Source organism: Zea mays, chromosome 5 (genome assembly GCF_902167145.1).
Source record: "Zea mays cultivar B73 chromosome 5, Zm-B73-REFERENCE-NAM-5.0, whole genome shotgun sequence".
NCBI lineage: Eukaryota > Viridiplantae > Streptophyta > Magnoliopsida > Poales > Poaceae > Zea > Zea mays.
Window position 1 is genome coordinate 220,850,901 of NC_050100.1, and position 14,900 is coordinate 220,865,800.

The following is a 14,900-nucleotide window of genomic DNA, read 5'->3' on the forward strand; positions in this document are numbered from 1 at the left end:
AAATACTCAAGAAAAACCGGCGGCGGTGCTCTCTGGTCAGGCGCGGACGGTCCGCGGCCTGGGGCCGGACGGTCCGCGACCTGGCGCAGGGGCTAGATTTTCCTGCCTGACGTCCGGACGGTCCGCGCCCTGAGGCCGGACGGTCCGCGCGTGTGCAGGGGCGGCAGAAGATCGCCGGCGGCGCCTGAATCTCGCTCCCGGGAGGGACCCCGTCGGGGAGGAGATCCTAGGGGTTGTCTAGGCTCGGGCCGGCCGACCTAGACTCCTCTAATCGACGTATAGTCGAGGAGAGGCGGAGAATTTGGGGATCGAGAGGCTAAACCTAAACTAGACTAGAACTACTCCTAGGATAAAATGCGAATAAAAGTTGTATTGATTCGATTGTTGATTACAAATCGGCCGTAGGCCTCTCTTTTTATAGAGGAGGGGGGCTGGACCCTTTACACGACCGGATTCCGAGCTAATTCCGCGGATATAGCTAACAAACATAGCACAAAACTCGGAACCCTAATCTATTCTGCGCGTGCGCGGACCGTCCGGCCCACAGGCGCGGACCGTCCGGACCGCGGACCGTCCGGCCTCAGGGCCGGACCGTCCGCACCTCATTTTGGTGCTCAACATATGCCCCCCTGCCTTTTGGTGGAGCTGAGCAAACCAAAAGCAAATAACTCGATGAGATTACATCGGTTCTCTTAGGCATCTTGCCACATACTAGGATGATACTGTTTGAGGAAACGCCCATTCAAAGCCTTAGGCAAATCCTTGCCTTGTAATGTTTGTAGCAAATAGGCGTTGCCAGACATCACTTGTTTTACTTTATAAGGACCCTCCCAGCTTGGCGACCATTTTCCGAACTTTCGGTCCTTATTCCTTAGAGGCAGAATAGTCTTCCACACCAGGTCCCCTACTTGAAATGATTTTGCTTTGACCTTCTTGTTGTAGGCCCTGGCTACCATGATCTTGTCCTTTTCTATTGCTCCCAAAGCTATCATCCTCTTGTCGGTCACCTCATCAATATTATCCATCATTGAATTATAATAATCAGTAGCATTTAAATCATTTTGTCTGGCGAACCTGACAGCATTCAAACTTATCTCCACAGGCAACACTGCTTCCTGACCATAGACAAGCTCAAAAGGAGACACTTGAGTAGCCCTATGTTTAGATATCCTATGAGCCCATAAAGCTTCAGACAAAATCTTATGCCAATGTTTAGGATTATCAGATATCTTCTTCTTTATCAAATTAATCAATGTCCTATTACTAGACTCGGCCTGTCCATTGGCCTGAGCATAATATGGAGATGAATTAAGCAGCTTAATTCTGTATAATTCAGCAAATTCACGTACCTCCTTTGACATGAAAGAAGTACCTTGATCTGTAGTTAAGGTCTGGGGAATGCCGAATCTATGAATAATATGCTCAGTTATAAACTCAATTACCTCCTTGTGTGTCATGTTCTTTAGAGCAACGGCTTCAGTCCATTTGGTGAAGTAGTCAGTGGCAACTAACACAAACTGATGCCCCTTTGAGGATGAAGGATGAATTTCTCCAATAAAGTCTAATCCCCATCCTCTGAACGGCCAATGCTTGATGATAGGATGTAATTCGGCTGCAGGACTAACTGTAGGTCGCCGAATTTTTGACACACTTGGCAACCCTTGTAGTACTTGAAACAATCAGCTATCATACTAGGCCAATAAAAACCAGACCTTCGCAACAACCACTTCATCTTTGGAGCTGATTGATGAGTACCACAAATTCCTTCATGTACTTCGGCCATGGCTAATATAGCATCGTCTGGGCCCAAGCACTTAAGCAGGATATCATTGACTGTTCGGCGGTAAAGTTCATCACTCATCAAAACATACTTGAAAGCTGTTCGCCGAATGTTCTTATTTGTCCTTATATTGGGATTTCGTAGATAATTAAGTATAGGTGTCCTCCAATCACTTGCATCGGCCTCATTGTCGGCCGAATTGATCAAAAGAACATTTCTGGTAACCCCGGACGGTCCGGCGTCATCACGCGGACGGTCCGCGACCTGGGATTTTGGCTTTGCACCGGTTATCAGATTTTTAGTTTTGTGAAACTTTCCTCTCTTTATCCGATAACCTGATGCATCTTGTGCCAAATCGTTAGCTCTATGATTCTCAACTCTAGAGATATGCCGAATACTGAATTCGTCAAAAGAATGAATTATGCTCCAACATTTCTCAAGGTAACTATTTAGAGTACCATCAAAACATTGATATTCTTCTAACACTTGTTGGACAATCAGCTGAGAATCACCAAGTACCTTCACATGTTTTACTCCCATACCATTTAAAAGTTCTAAGCCGAATAGGAGGGCCTCATATTCAGCTTGATTATTAGTGCAATAAGTTTTCAATCGGCTAGAGAAGTCAAAGGAGACATTACTTGGTGAAACAAGCACAATGCCAATTCCTTGCCCTTCATTGCAAACCGATCCATCAAAATATAAAGTCCAAGGAGTAATAGTGAGGTATGACATGTCTAGTTCATGAATATCATAAACCTGATGTTCTACAATGAAATCCGCTATGACTTGGCCCTTCATAGATTTCAATGGTTCATAGGCCAAGTCATATTCTACGAGTGCATAAGCCCACTTACCAATTCTACCACTCATAATTGGGTTATGCAACATGTATTTGATCACATCGGCTTGACCAGAAACAGTGCAATGACTAGACAATAAATAACATCTACATTTGGTGCATGCAAAAAACAAGCATAAGCATAACTTTTCAATAAAAGTGTACCTTGTTTCAGCATCCACCAACCTTCGGCTTAGATATGTCACCACATGCTCCTTCCCCTCGGTTTCTTGTGTCAGAACAACCCCAATGACCTTATCCTCAGCTGCAATGTATAATCGGAATGGTACTCCTGCTCGTGGTGCTTTTAATACGGGAGCCGAAGATAAGTATTTTTTGATGAGATCAAATGCTTCTTGTTTGTTCTGCCCTCCAAGCGAATTCGGCATCATTCTTAAGCCGAAGAATAGGGGTGAACGCATCAATCTTCCCGGCTAGGTTAGAAATAAACCTTCGTAAATAATTCACCTTGCCGAGAAACCTCTGTACCTCGACCTTACAGGTTGGAGGTCCCACATTCCGAATAGACTTGATTCGGTCAGGGTCTATTTCTATACCATGTTCATGTATGACAAATCCTAAAAACTTACCAGCCGACACTCCAAAAGCACATTTACGTGGGTTCATTTTCAAACCATACTGACGCATTTTATCAAAGGCTTTGCGCAAATCAGCTATATGAGAACTAAACTCAGCCGATTTGACTACAATATCATCAATGTAAACTTCCACAGTGTTTCCTAACAATTCATGGAAGATCAAATTCATAGCCCTCTGATAAGTAGCACCAGCATTTTTTAGACCAAATGTCATGACAACCCACTCAAATAAACCAATGAAGCCTGGACATATAAAGGCCGTTTTAGACGCATCTTCTTCGGCCATGAAAATCTGATTATATCCGGCATTACCATCAAGAAAGCTAATAATTCTATTTCCTGATGCATTATTGATTAATGTGTCGGCTATGGGCATGGGATATTCGTCTTTAGGAGTTGCTCTATTTAAATTGCGAAAATCAATGCATACTCTAAGTTTACCTGACTCCTTCTTCTACACCGGCACAATATTGGAGACCCATTCTGCGTATCTGCAAGGTCTGATAAAATCAGCTTCTAGCAGCCGGTGGATTTCGTCCTTGATGCGTGGGAGAAGATCTGGACGAAATGTTCTAGCTCTTTGCTTGAAAGGTCTGAAACCAGATTTAATAGGCAGCCGATGCTCTACGATCTCTCGGCTTAATCCAGGCATTTCAGTATAATTCCAAGCAAAGCAATCTGAATATTCCTTCAATAGACCGATCATCTCATCTCTAGGATCGGTCTCCAGGGTCTTGTTTACAAAAGTCGGCCTTGGAGTTTTACCATCTCCTATGTCAATCTCCTCCAAAGGATCGGCCGATGTAAACCCCTGTCCTAGTTTATCAAGATCTCTGAATTCCTCTATTATGTTTCCCACAGAGTAATTAGAAGATCTTTGTGTGACGTCGGACTCTCCGGTCTCGGGGACCGGATCATCCGTAATACTGTCCTTTTGCTGTGATGTATGTTCGGTCTTAAAGTCCGAACCCTTTTGTGAAAGACCAGACCATCCGGCCTTGGAAGTCGAACTGTCCGTGGCCAGAGACTCATGAGTTTTGTGTGTATTCATCATTTAAACTTTATTTAGGATTTAGCCGATTCTCCATCGGCTCTAGCATTACAGGAATGAAACCTTTCTTATCTATACTTATGAATTGGTAATCAGAAAAATCTACTCCTGTGAGACATGTAGCAGTCTCATAAGTCCAGAGTACAGGGGCATCGGCCACAGCGATGCAGGCCGATACATCAGCATGTACTTGTTCTATGTCATCGCCTACCCATTGTATTAGCATTTGATGTAATGTAGAAGGTATACATTGATTGGCGTGAATCCAATCTCTGCCTAGAATTAAACTGTAATTTCCTTCTACATCAGCGACGAAGAATGCAGCAGCAAGGGTCTTAGTCCCGATGGTTAATTCAACGGACGTGACTCCCCTGGCTTTGATCGAACTATCAGTTCCAACACCGCTGAGGGTCATGTTGGTCTTGACAAGTTCGTCATCTTGTTTTCCTAATTTTCTGTATAATGAATAAGGCATTAGATTTACAGCCGCCCCTCCGTCTACCAACATCTTAGCAATCGGTATCCCATCAATGTGACCGCGCACGAAGAGCGGCTTTAAATGATTTACCGATTCCTTTGGTTTAGTAAAGGCGGCTTCTTTAGGACCAAAATCAAACTGGGCAACAACAGGTTCATCGTCGCCGATGATAGTACAATCGGCAGAAAATGTAATAATATTTACATCCATACCTGGGCGTTCTGGAGAAGCCTCGTAGTCGACCAGGTCTTCTCCCAGCAGGTCGTCCTCTTCCATTGATGTTGTCGTGTCGTTGTAGGCTTCCTAGTGAACGGCGGACGGTCCGCGTGCGGGGGCCGGACGGTCCGCGCTTGGTGCAGGTTGTCCAGAGACTTCCTGGGGAACGGCGGACGGTCCGCGCGCAGAGGCCGGACGGTCCGCGCCTGGTGCAGATTGACTTTCTATTTCTGTGGCCGTTTGTTTTTTCTCAACGGCCTTCGGTCTCCATTTCTTTTGCGGTGGCGGGTATAGTGGATGTGTCTCATTAAATGTCTTTTCCGCCTCCTTCTCCTGGCTCTCCTTTGCTCTTAGGCGTTGTAATTTTCTCTTTTGGGATCGTGTCAATCCCGCTGGACACCATCGAGGCATGGAGTATTTTGGATCGGCTGTTTTGATGGTAGCCGTATCCTTTTCGATCGTGTTGGCCGATTCGCCGAAAATCATCGGCCCTTTATTATCTTCTTGTATGACAACATCTGCAGTGCCTATTTTGATGATGTCCTTTTTTGTTGTTTTTTGAGTTGCTGCAGGCATATGCCCCCCTGCCGGATTGGTCGGCCTGGAAGGCCGAGTAGTCCGGCAATCCTGTTGGGTTTGTGCCTGGTGACCGGATTGAGCAGTGCTCAATCGGTTTTGTACTGGTGGCGTCAACCTGTCGAAAACAGATGTTTGGGGTGCCCCCCAGGCGGGGTACTGTGGCATCCCAAATGGATATGGTGGCATGCCCCACATTTGATTTGGGACATATGGCGGAGGTAAATATGTGTATGGATATGGCATAGGTGGATATGGAGGTGGAGGTGTCCATGTTGGCATGTTAGGTCTCAATTGTACAATAGGACCTTTCATTTCATCCGATTGGTGAGGTGATCCAATCGGCCTGACCTGACGTTGCTCATGAATGGGTGAGCGGGGTCGCTTTGGTGGCCGGTCACTAGGGCCGGCCTTCTTTTTCACGTATTTAGACAACAATTGATCGAAAGTCGGGCCAGGCTTGATCAGCCGACCAGCTGCTTTAAATGTATTGGTTTTCCACGTACCTATCTCGGGTCGTCGTGGTTTGAAGGTACGTGGTCGCTGGGGGTCCTGAGCACGACCGGACCGTCCGCCAGAGTCCTCCGGACCGTCCGGCGAAGCGTCGGACCGTCCGCGTCTGGACGGCGGACTATCCGTGATGCGCAGCACGGGTTCCTGCAACTGTCTTCCCGTCTGCGCTTGCCCCCCAATGCTAGAGGCTGTGATGGTCACCTTCAGGGTCTCCCCTCCATCGGGAGTCTTCTCGGCAACCACTTTCCTGCAAGAAGCTTTACAATCCCCATCGGCCTTTTTAGCATTGTCGATGATTGTTTCCTTGCCTTTGCCTTTATCAGCTGTATTTGGCCGAATCAGGACTTTCTTGCCCTCGAAGTCAATCATGTTCATCGGAAAGGGCTATGTATCCACCTGCATTTCCTGAAATTTCAATCGTCCTTCGTTAATGGCCAATTGAATCTGTCGCCGAAATACATTACAATCATTAGTGGCATGAGAAAATGAGTTATGCCACTTGCAATATGCACGACGTTTTAGCTCGTCGGTGGATGGAACAGTGTGATTTATTTTAATGTTGCCATTCTTAAGCAATTCATCGAATATTCTATCACACTTACCAACATTAAATGTAAACTTAACCTCCTCTTGCCGTTTCTTTTGAACCGGCTGTAAGGAGGCACAAGCCGAAGATTTGGCCTGCTTTGGCCAAACCATTTCAGCAGCATACACCTCTGCTGATTCGTCTTCTGAGCTACTTTGGTCGCATTCTACTACATGTACGTTGTGACGAATTATTTTAGCAGTTTCTTTGCTTCGGCTTTCACAAGCCAAAGCTCTCTGGTGTAATTGTGCTAGTGTAAAGAATTGGATGTCTTCTAATCTTTCTTTTAAATAATATCGCAGACCATTAAAGGCTAATCCTACTAGTTGTTTCTCTGCTAAATGAATTTGAAAGCATCGGTTTCTCGTATCTCGGAATCTCCGGATGTAATCATTAACCGATTCATCTTTTGTCTGTCGCAACGACACTAAATCTACCAAATCCAACTCATAGTCACCGGAGAAAAAATGATCATGAAATTTTTGTTCTAGATCCTCCCATGATGAAATGGAATTAGGAGGTAAAGTGGCATACCATGCAAACGCGGTTCCTGTTAGCGATAATGAAAATAAACGTACACGAAATGCCTCTGTGTCGGCCAATTCTCCCAATTGTGCTAAGAACTGGCCTATATGTTCGCGTGTGTTTTTCCCTTGATCACCCGAAAATTTTGCGAATTCGGGTATCCTGGTTCCCTGTGGGTATGGGTGGTGATCAAATCGGCTGTCATAAGGTTTCCGATATGATTGCCCCCCAGGGACCATGCTTACTCCGAGCTTATCTCGGAACGCCCCGGCTATCTCTTCCCTTACTATATCAATGGCAGCCGGTGCGAGACCACCGGCTCTCTGGTCAAACATAGGTGGGGTTGGCTGGATATTAGCATGCTGTCTTTCCCCCCATTGGTTTGAGTTACGTGGTGCATTTTCATTTGCCCTATATGGGTCATAGGTTTGATCGTTTCTTTCCGGCCTCCTGGGTGGGGCCGGAAAGCTTTCCTGGGCTCTGGACCTTGAATTAATGGGTTGATGCATTGTATAGTGCGATGGGAAGTGCTGCTGGGACGGGTGAGGATTCCGGTAACAATCCTCCTCAAAAAGGTCATGTGCGGACTGTCCGGACATTGGACCGGACCGTCCGTGATTATGTGCGGACCGTCCGTTGTTGTACGCGGACCGTCCGACTGGGTAGTTTAGGTTCTGTGCCGTGTGTGGTGGCTCGGGCGCATATCTAGGTAACTCATTAAAAATAAGCCCGACTGTTGCTGGCCCGGACGGTCCGCGCTCACGTGCGGACGGTCCGGGCATGTGCAGATCGGCTGGTTTGCTGCCGATTTGCGGTTGATTAGGGTATGTGTCCATCGGCATCCCATAAAGGGGTTGTGACTGGTCGTGACAACCTGTAGCCGATGTGTTACACGCGTTATCTCCTAACTCAACCTCGTGCGAAGGAAAATTTGCGATACTAGATGTATCAAATGCACGTACTAGTCTCTTAAGATCGCTTTGCATACCCCCTATGATGTTCTGCATTTGTTCACGCTGATCTTCTACATAATTTCTAAGAGAATGCAGATCGTTGGTATTACTTACATTGGGGATATCTGGCGTGGGTTGGAGCGAAGCCGGATCCGTTGCCCGATGTCAGATGACCTTGTTGTTCCTGTCCACTTTGAAGTTGGCCAAGAACTTTGCTTTCGCCTCCTGGATCATCCGCTCCTTGTGCTCCTCGAACTGGAGCTGCTCGTCAGCCGGCAAGGTTTCCCAAGTCGGCTCTATGATGTTGCTTGGAGAAATATCAGAGCTATCCCTTGAACCGGCCATTAAGGGCCGATTTGATGAGCTTAGATATGTCTTCCCCAGCGGAGTCGCCAAAAAGTATGTTGACGCCTTTTCGGAGCGCCAAATACTCAAGAAAAACCGGCGGCGGTGCTCTCTGGTCAGGCGCGGACGGTCCGCGGCCTGGGGCCGGACGGTCCGCGACCTGGCGCAGGGGCTAGATTTTCCTGCCTGACGTCCGGACGGTCCGCGCCCTGGGGCCGGACGGTCCGCGCGTGTGCAGGGGCGGCGGAAGATCGCCGGCGGCGCCTGAATCTCGCTCCCGGGAGGGACCCCGTCGGGGAGGAGATCCTAGGGGTTGTCTAGGCTCGGGCCGGCCGACCTAGACTCCTCTAATCGACGTAGAGTCGAGGAGAGGCGGAGAATTTGGGGATCGAGAGGCTAAACCTAAACTAGACTAGAACTACTCCTAGGATAAAATGCGAATAAAAGTTGTATTGATTCGATTGTTGATTACAAATCGGCCGTAGGCCACTCTTTTTATAGAGGAGGGGGGCTGGACCCTTTACACGACCGGATTCCGAGCTAATTCCGCGGATATAGCTAACAAACATAGCACAAAACTCGGAACCCTAATCTATTCTGCGCGTGCGCGGACCGTCCGGACCGCGGACCGTCCGGACCGCGGACCGTCCGGACTCAGGGACGGACCGTCCGCACCTCATTTTGGTGCTCAACAGCATCAAACTTACCAAACCTAACAACAGCCATTGTCATGCTTCAAAGACCACCATGCTCAAAAGAAATTTAACAGAGTGCTGCAGGTAAGGGCCAAGCTCAATAGATCAGGCTGTGCCACTTAATCCAATAGTCCCCAGCAACTCCTACATAAGTGAAATTAAAACAAAATATAAATGAAACTGTAACATCTTTAGACATACGAATCAAATTTCACTGCAAGAAAATAGAAAACAATGAAATGATAGACTACACATGTTAAGAATTATTTGTAACAGATACCTGTTGTTTCCCAGGGAAGGGAATGGATTGCCAAATACAGTGCTAGTATCACTGACATCAGAATAAACAGTTCTTAAGTTGTGAACATAATCAATCGATTGCTGATAGCCATCTAGCCAGCTGTAATAATCTGTGGGCTCTGCAATTTTTCAACCGGAATATAATCATCTTGGCGCTTTAGGGCTACATGATCAAATCCTAGAGGTGGCCCAACATGGACGACTAACACAGAGAGAGAGAGAGGCTCCTCCGACCCAGGATTACTGTTTGGCACAAAAAAGAGCCAGCGGACGGTCCGGCCCTGGAGCCAGCGGACGGTCCGCGGTCTGGACAGTCCGTGCCTGTGGGCCGGACAGTCCGCGCCTGCGCAGAATAGATTAGGGTTCCGAGTTTTGTGCTATGTTTGTTAGCTATATTCGCGGATTTAGCTCGGAATCCGGTCGTGTAAAGGGTCCAGCCCCCCTCCTCTATAAAAAGAGAGGTCTACGACCGATTTGTAATCACCAATCGAATCAATACAACTTCTATTTCGCATTTTATCCTAGGAGTAGTTCTAGTCTAGTTTAGGTTTAGCCTCTCGATCCCCAAATTCTTCGTCTCTCTTCGACTCTACGCCGATTAGAGGAGTCTAGGTCGGCCGGGCCGAGCCTAGACAACCCCTAAGATCTCTCCTCCCCGACGGGGTCCCTCCCGGGAGCGAGATCCAGGCGCCGCCGGCGAATTCCGCCGCCCTGCGCACGCGCGAACCGTCCGGCCCCCAGGGCGCGGACCGTCCGGTCGTCAGGCAGAGGACCCGAGCCCTGCGCCAGGTCGCGGACCGTCCGGCCCCAGGCCGTGGACCGTCCGCGTCTGACCAGAGAGCACCGCCGCCGGTTCTTCTTGAGTATTTGGCGCTCCGAAAAAGCGTCAACATACTTTTTGGCGACTCCGCTGGAGAAAGCATATTTAGACCTATCAAATCGGCCCTCAATGGTCGGTTCAAGGGATAGCTCTGATATTTCCCCAAGCAACATCATAGAGCCGACTTGGGACACATTGCCGGCTGACGAACAGCTCCAGCTCGAGGAGCACAAGGAGCAGATGATCCAGGAGGCAAAAACGAGGTTCTTGGCCAACTTCAAAGCGGACAGGAACAACAAAGTCGTCCGACATCGGGCGACAGATCCGGCTTCACTGCGACCCACGCCAGACATCCCCAATGTAAGTAATACAAACGAGTTGCAATCTCTTAAGAATTATGTAGATGAACAGCGTGAACAAATGCAAAATATCATAGGGGATATGCAAAACGACTATAGGAGATTAGCGCGTGCATTTGACAAATCTAGCATTGCAAATTTTCCATCACACGAGGTAGAATTAGGGGGTAACACGCGTAATACATCGGCTGTAGGTTGTCACGACCAGTCACAACCCCTTTATGGGATGCCGATGGACACGTACCCTGAGCAACCGCAAATCGGTAGCAAAACAGCCGATCTGCACATGCCCGGACCGTCCACACGTGAGCGCGGACCGTCCGGGCCAGCCACGGCCGGACCTATTTTTAATGAAGTACCCAGACACGCACCCGAGCCACCACATATGACATAGAACCCAAACTACCCAGTCGGACGGTCCGGATACAACGACAGACGGTCCGCATATAACCACGGACGGTCCGGGTACGTATCCGGACAGTCCGCGCATGAGTCTTTTGAGGAGGATTATTACCTGAATCCTCGTCCATCCCAGCAACACTTTCCATCACACTATGCAATGCACCAGCCCATTAATTCAGGATCCAGAGCCCAGGAAAGCTTTTCGGCCCCACCTAGAAGGCCGGAAAGAAACGATCAAACCTATGAGCCATATAGGGCAAACGGAAATGCACCACGTAGCTCAAACCAATGGGGGGAAAGACAACATACTAACATACAACCAACCCCACCTATGTTTGACCAGAGAGCCGGTGGTCTTGCACCGGCTGCCATTGATATAGTGAGGGAAGAAATAGTCGGGGCGTTCCGAGATAAGCTCGGAGTAAGCATGATCCCTGGGGGGCAATCATATCGAAAACCTTATGACAGCCGATTTGATCACCACCCGTACCCACAGGAAACTAGAATACCCGAATTCGCAAAATTTTCGGGTGATCAAGGGAAAAACACGCGCGAACATATAGGCCAGTTCTTAGCACAATTGGGAGAATTGGCCGACACAGAGGCATTTCGCGTGCGTTTATTTTCATTATCTCTAACAGGAACCGCGTTTGCATGGTATGCCACTTTACCTCCTAATTCCATTTCATCATGGGGGATCTAGAACAAAAATTTCGTGATCATTTTTTCTCCGGTGACTATGAGTTGGATTTGGTAGATTTAGTGTCATTGCGACAGACAAAAGATGAATCGGTTAATGATTACATCCGGAGATTCCGATATACAAGAAACTGATGCTTTCAAATTCATTTAGCAGAAAAACAGCTAGTAGGATTAGCCTTTAATGGTCTACGATATTATTTAAAAGAAAGATTAGAAGGCATCCAATTTTTTACACTAGCACAGTTACATCAGAGAGCTTTGGCTTGCGAAAGCCGGAGCAAAGAAACTGCTAAAACAATGCGTCGCAACGTACATATAGTAGAATGCGACCAAAGTAGCTCAGATGACGAATCAGCAGAAGTGTTTGCTGCTGAAATGGTTTGGCCAAAACAGGCCAAATCTTCGGCTTGTTCCTCCTTACAGCCGGTTCAAAAGAAACGACAAGAGGAGGTTAAGTTTACGTTTAATGTTGTTAAGTGTGATAAAATATTTGACGAATTACTCAAAAATGACAATATTAAAATAAATCACACTGTTCCATCCGCCGACGAGCTAAAACGTCGTGCGTACTGCAAGTGGCATAACTCATTTCTCATGCCACTAATGATTGTAATGTGTTTCGGCGACAGATTCAATCGGCCATTAACGAAGGACGATTGAAATTTCAGGAAATGCAGGTAGATACAGAGCCCTTTCCGATGAACATGATCGACTTCGAGGGCAAGAAAGTCCTGGTTCGGCCAAATACAGCCGATAAAGGCAAAGGCAAAGAAACAATCATCGGCAATGCTAAAAGGGACGATGGGGATTGTAAAGTTTCTTGCAGGAAAGTGGTGGCCGAGAAGACTCCCGATGGAGGGGAGACCCTGAAGGTGATCATCACAGCCTCTAGCACTGGGGGGCAAGCGCAGACAGGGAGACAGTTGCGGGAACCCGTGCTACGCATCACGGATAGTCCGCCATCCAGACGCGGACGGTCCGGAGGACTCCAGCGGACGGTCCGGCCATGCTCAGGACTCACAGCGACCACGTACCTTCAAACCACGACGACCAGAGATAGGTACGTGGAAAACAAATACATTTAAAGTAGCTGGTCGGCTGATCAAGCCTGGCCCGACTTTCTATCAATTGTTATCTAAATACGTGAAAAAGAAGGCCGACCCCAGTGACCGGCCAGCAAAGCGACCCCGCTCACCCATTCATGAGCAACGTCAGGTCAGGCCGATTGGATCACCCCACCAATTGGAAGAAATGAAAGGTCATACTGTACAATTGAGACCTAACATACCGACATGGACATCTCCACCCCCTTATCCGTCTATGCCATATCCATACACATACCTACCTCCACCATATGTCCCAAATCAAATGTGGGGCATGCCACCATATCCATTTGGGATGCAACAGTACCCCGCCTGGGGGGCACCCCAAACATCTGTTTTTGACAGGTTGGCGCCACCAGTACAAGACCGATTGAGCACCGCTCAATCCGGCCACCAGGCACAGACCCAACAAGATTGCCGGACTACTCGGCCTCCAAGGCCGACCAATCCGGCAGAGGGCCATATGCCTGCGGCAGCTGAAAGAACGACAAAAAAGGACATTATCAAAATAGGTACAACATATGTCGTTATACAAAAAGAAAGTGAAGGGCCGATGATTTTTGGTGAATCTGCCAATACAACCAAAAAAGAAGATACGACTACCATCAAAACAGCCGATCCAAAATACTCCATGCCTCGATGGTGCCCAGCGGGATTGACACGGTCTCAAAAGAGAAAATTACAGCGCCTAAGAGCAAAGGAGAGCCAGGAGAAAGAGGCGGAAAAGATATTCAATGACACACATCCACAGTACCCGCCACCGCAAAAGAAATGGAGACCAAAGGCCATTGAGGAAAAACAAACGGCCACAGAAATAGAAAATCAAAGAACACATGTGCAGCACCCTGCAGGCATGGCAGATAGCACGGCCAGCAAGGCTGGAAAATCTACACCAGGCGCGGACCGTCCGGCCTCTGCACGCGGACCGTTCGTCCTTCACCAGGAGGCCTCTGGACAACCTGCACCAGGCGCGGACCGTCCGGCCCCCGCGCGCGGACCGTCCGCCGTTCACCAGGAAGCCTCCAACGACACGCCAACATCAATGGAAGAGGACGACCTACTGGGAGACGACCTGGTCGACTATGAGGCTTCTCCAGAACGCCCAGGTATGGATGTGAATGTTATTACATTTTCCGTCGATTGTACTATTATCGGCGACGATGAACCTGTTGTTGCCCAGTTTGATTTTGGTCCTAAAGAAGTCGCCTTTACTAAACCAAAAGAATCGGTAAATCATTTAAAGCCGCTCTTCGTGCATGATCACATTGATGGGATACCGATTGCTAAGATGTTGGTAGATGGAGGGGCGACTGTAAATCTAATGCCTTATTCATTATACAGAAAATTAGGTAAACAAGATGACGAACTTGTCAAGACCAACATGACCCTCAGCGGTGTTGGAACTGATAGTTCGATCAAAGCCACGGGAGTCACGTCCGTTGAGTTAACCATCGGGACTAAGACCCTTGCTGTTGCATTCTTCGTCGCTGATGTAGAAGGAAATTACAATTTAATACTAGGCAGAGATTGGATTCACGCCAATCAATGTATACCTTCTACATTACATCAAATGTTAATACAATGGGTAGGCGATGACATAGAACAAGTACATGCTGATGTATCGGCCTGCATCGCTGTGGCCGATGCCCCTGTACTCTGGACTTATGAGACTGCTACATGTCTCACAGGAGTAGATTTTTCTGATTATCAATTCATAAGTATAGATAAAAAAGGGTTCATTCCTGTAATGCTAGAGCCGATGGAAAATCGGCTAAATCCTAAATAAAGTTTAAATGATGAATACACACAAACTTCATGAGTCTTTGGTCACGGACAGTTCGGCTTCCAAGGCTGGATGGTCTGGTCTTTCACAAAAAGTTCGGACTTTAAGACCGAACATCTATCGCAGCAAAAAGACAGTATTACAGATAATCCGGTCCCCGAGACCAGAAAGTCCGCCGTCACACAAATATCATCTAATTCCTCTGTGGGGAACATGATAGAGGAATTCAGAGATCTTGATAAACTAGGACAGGGGTTTACATCGACCGATCCT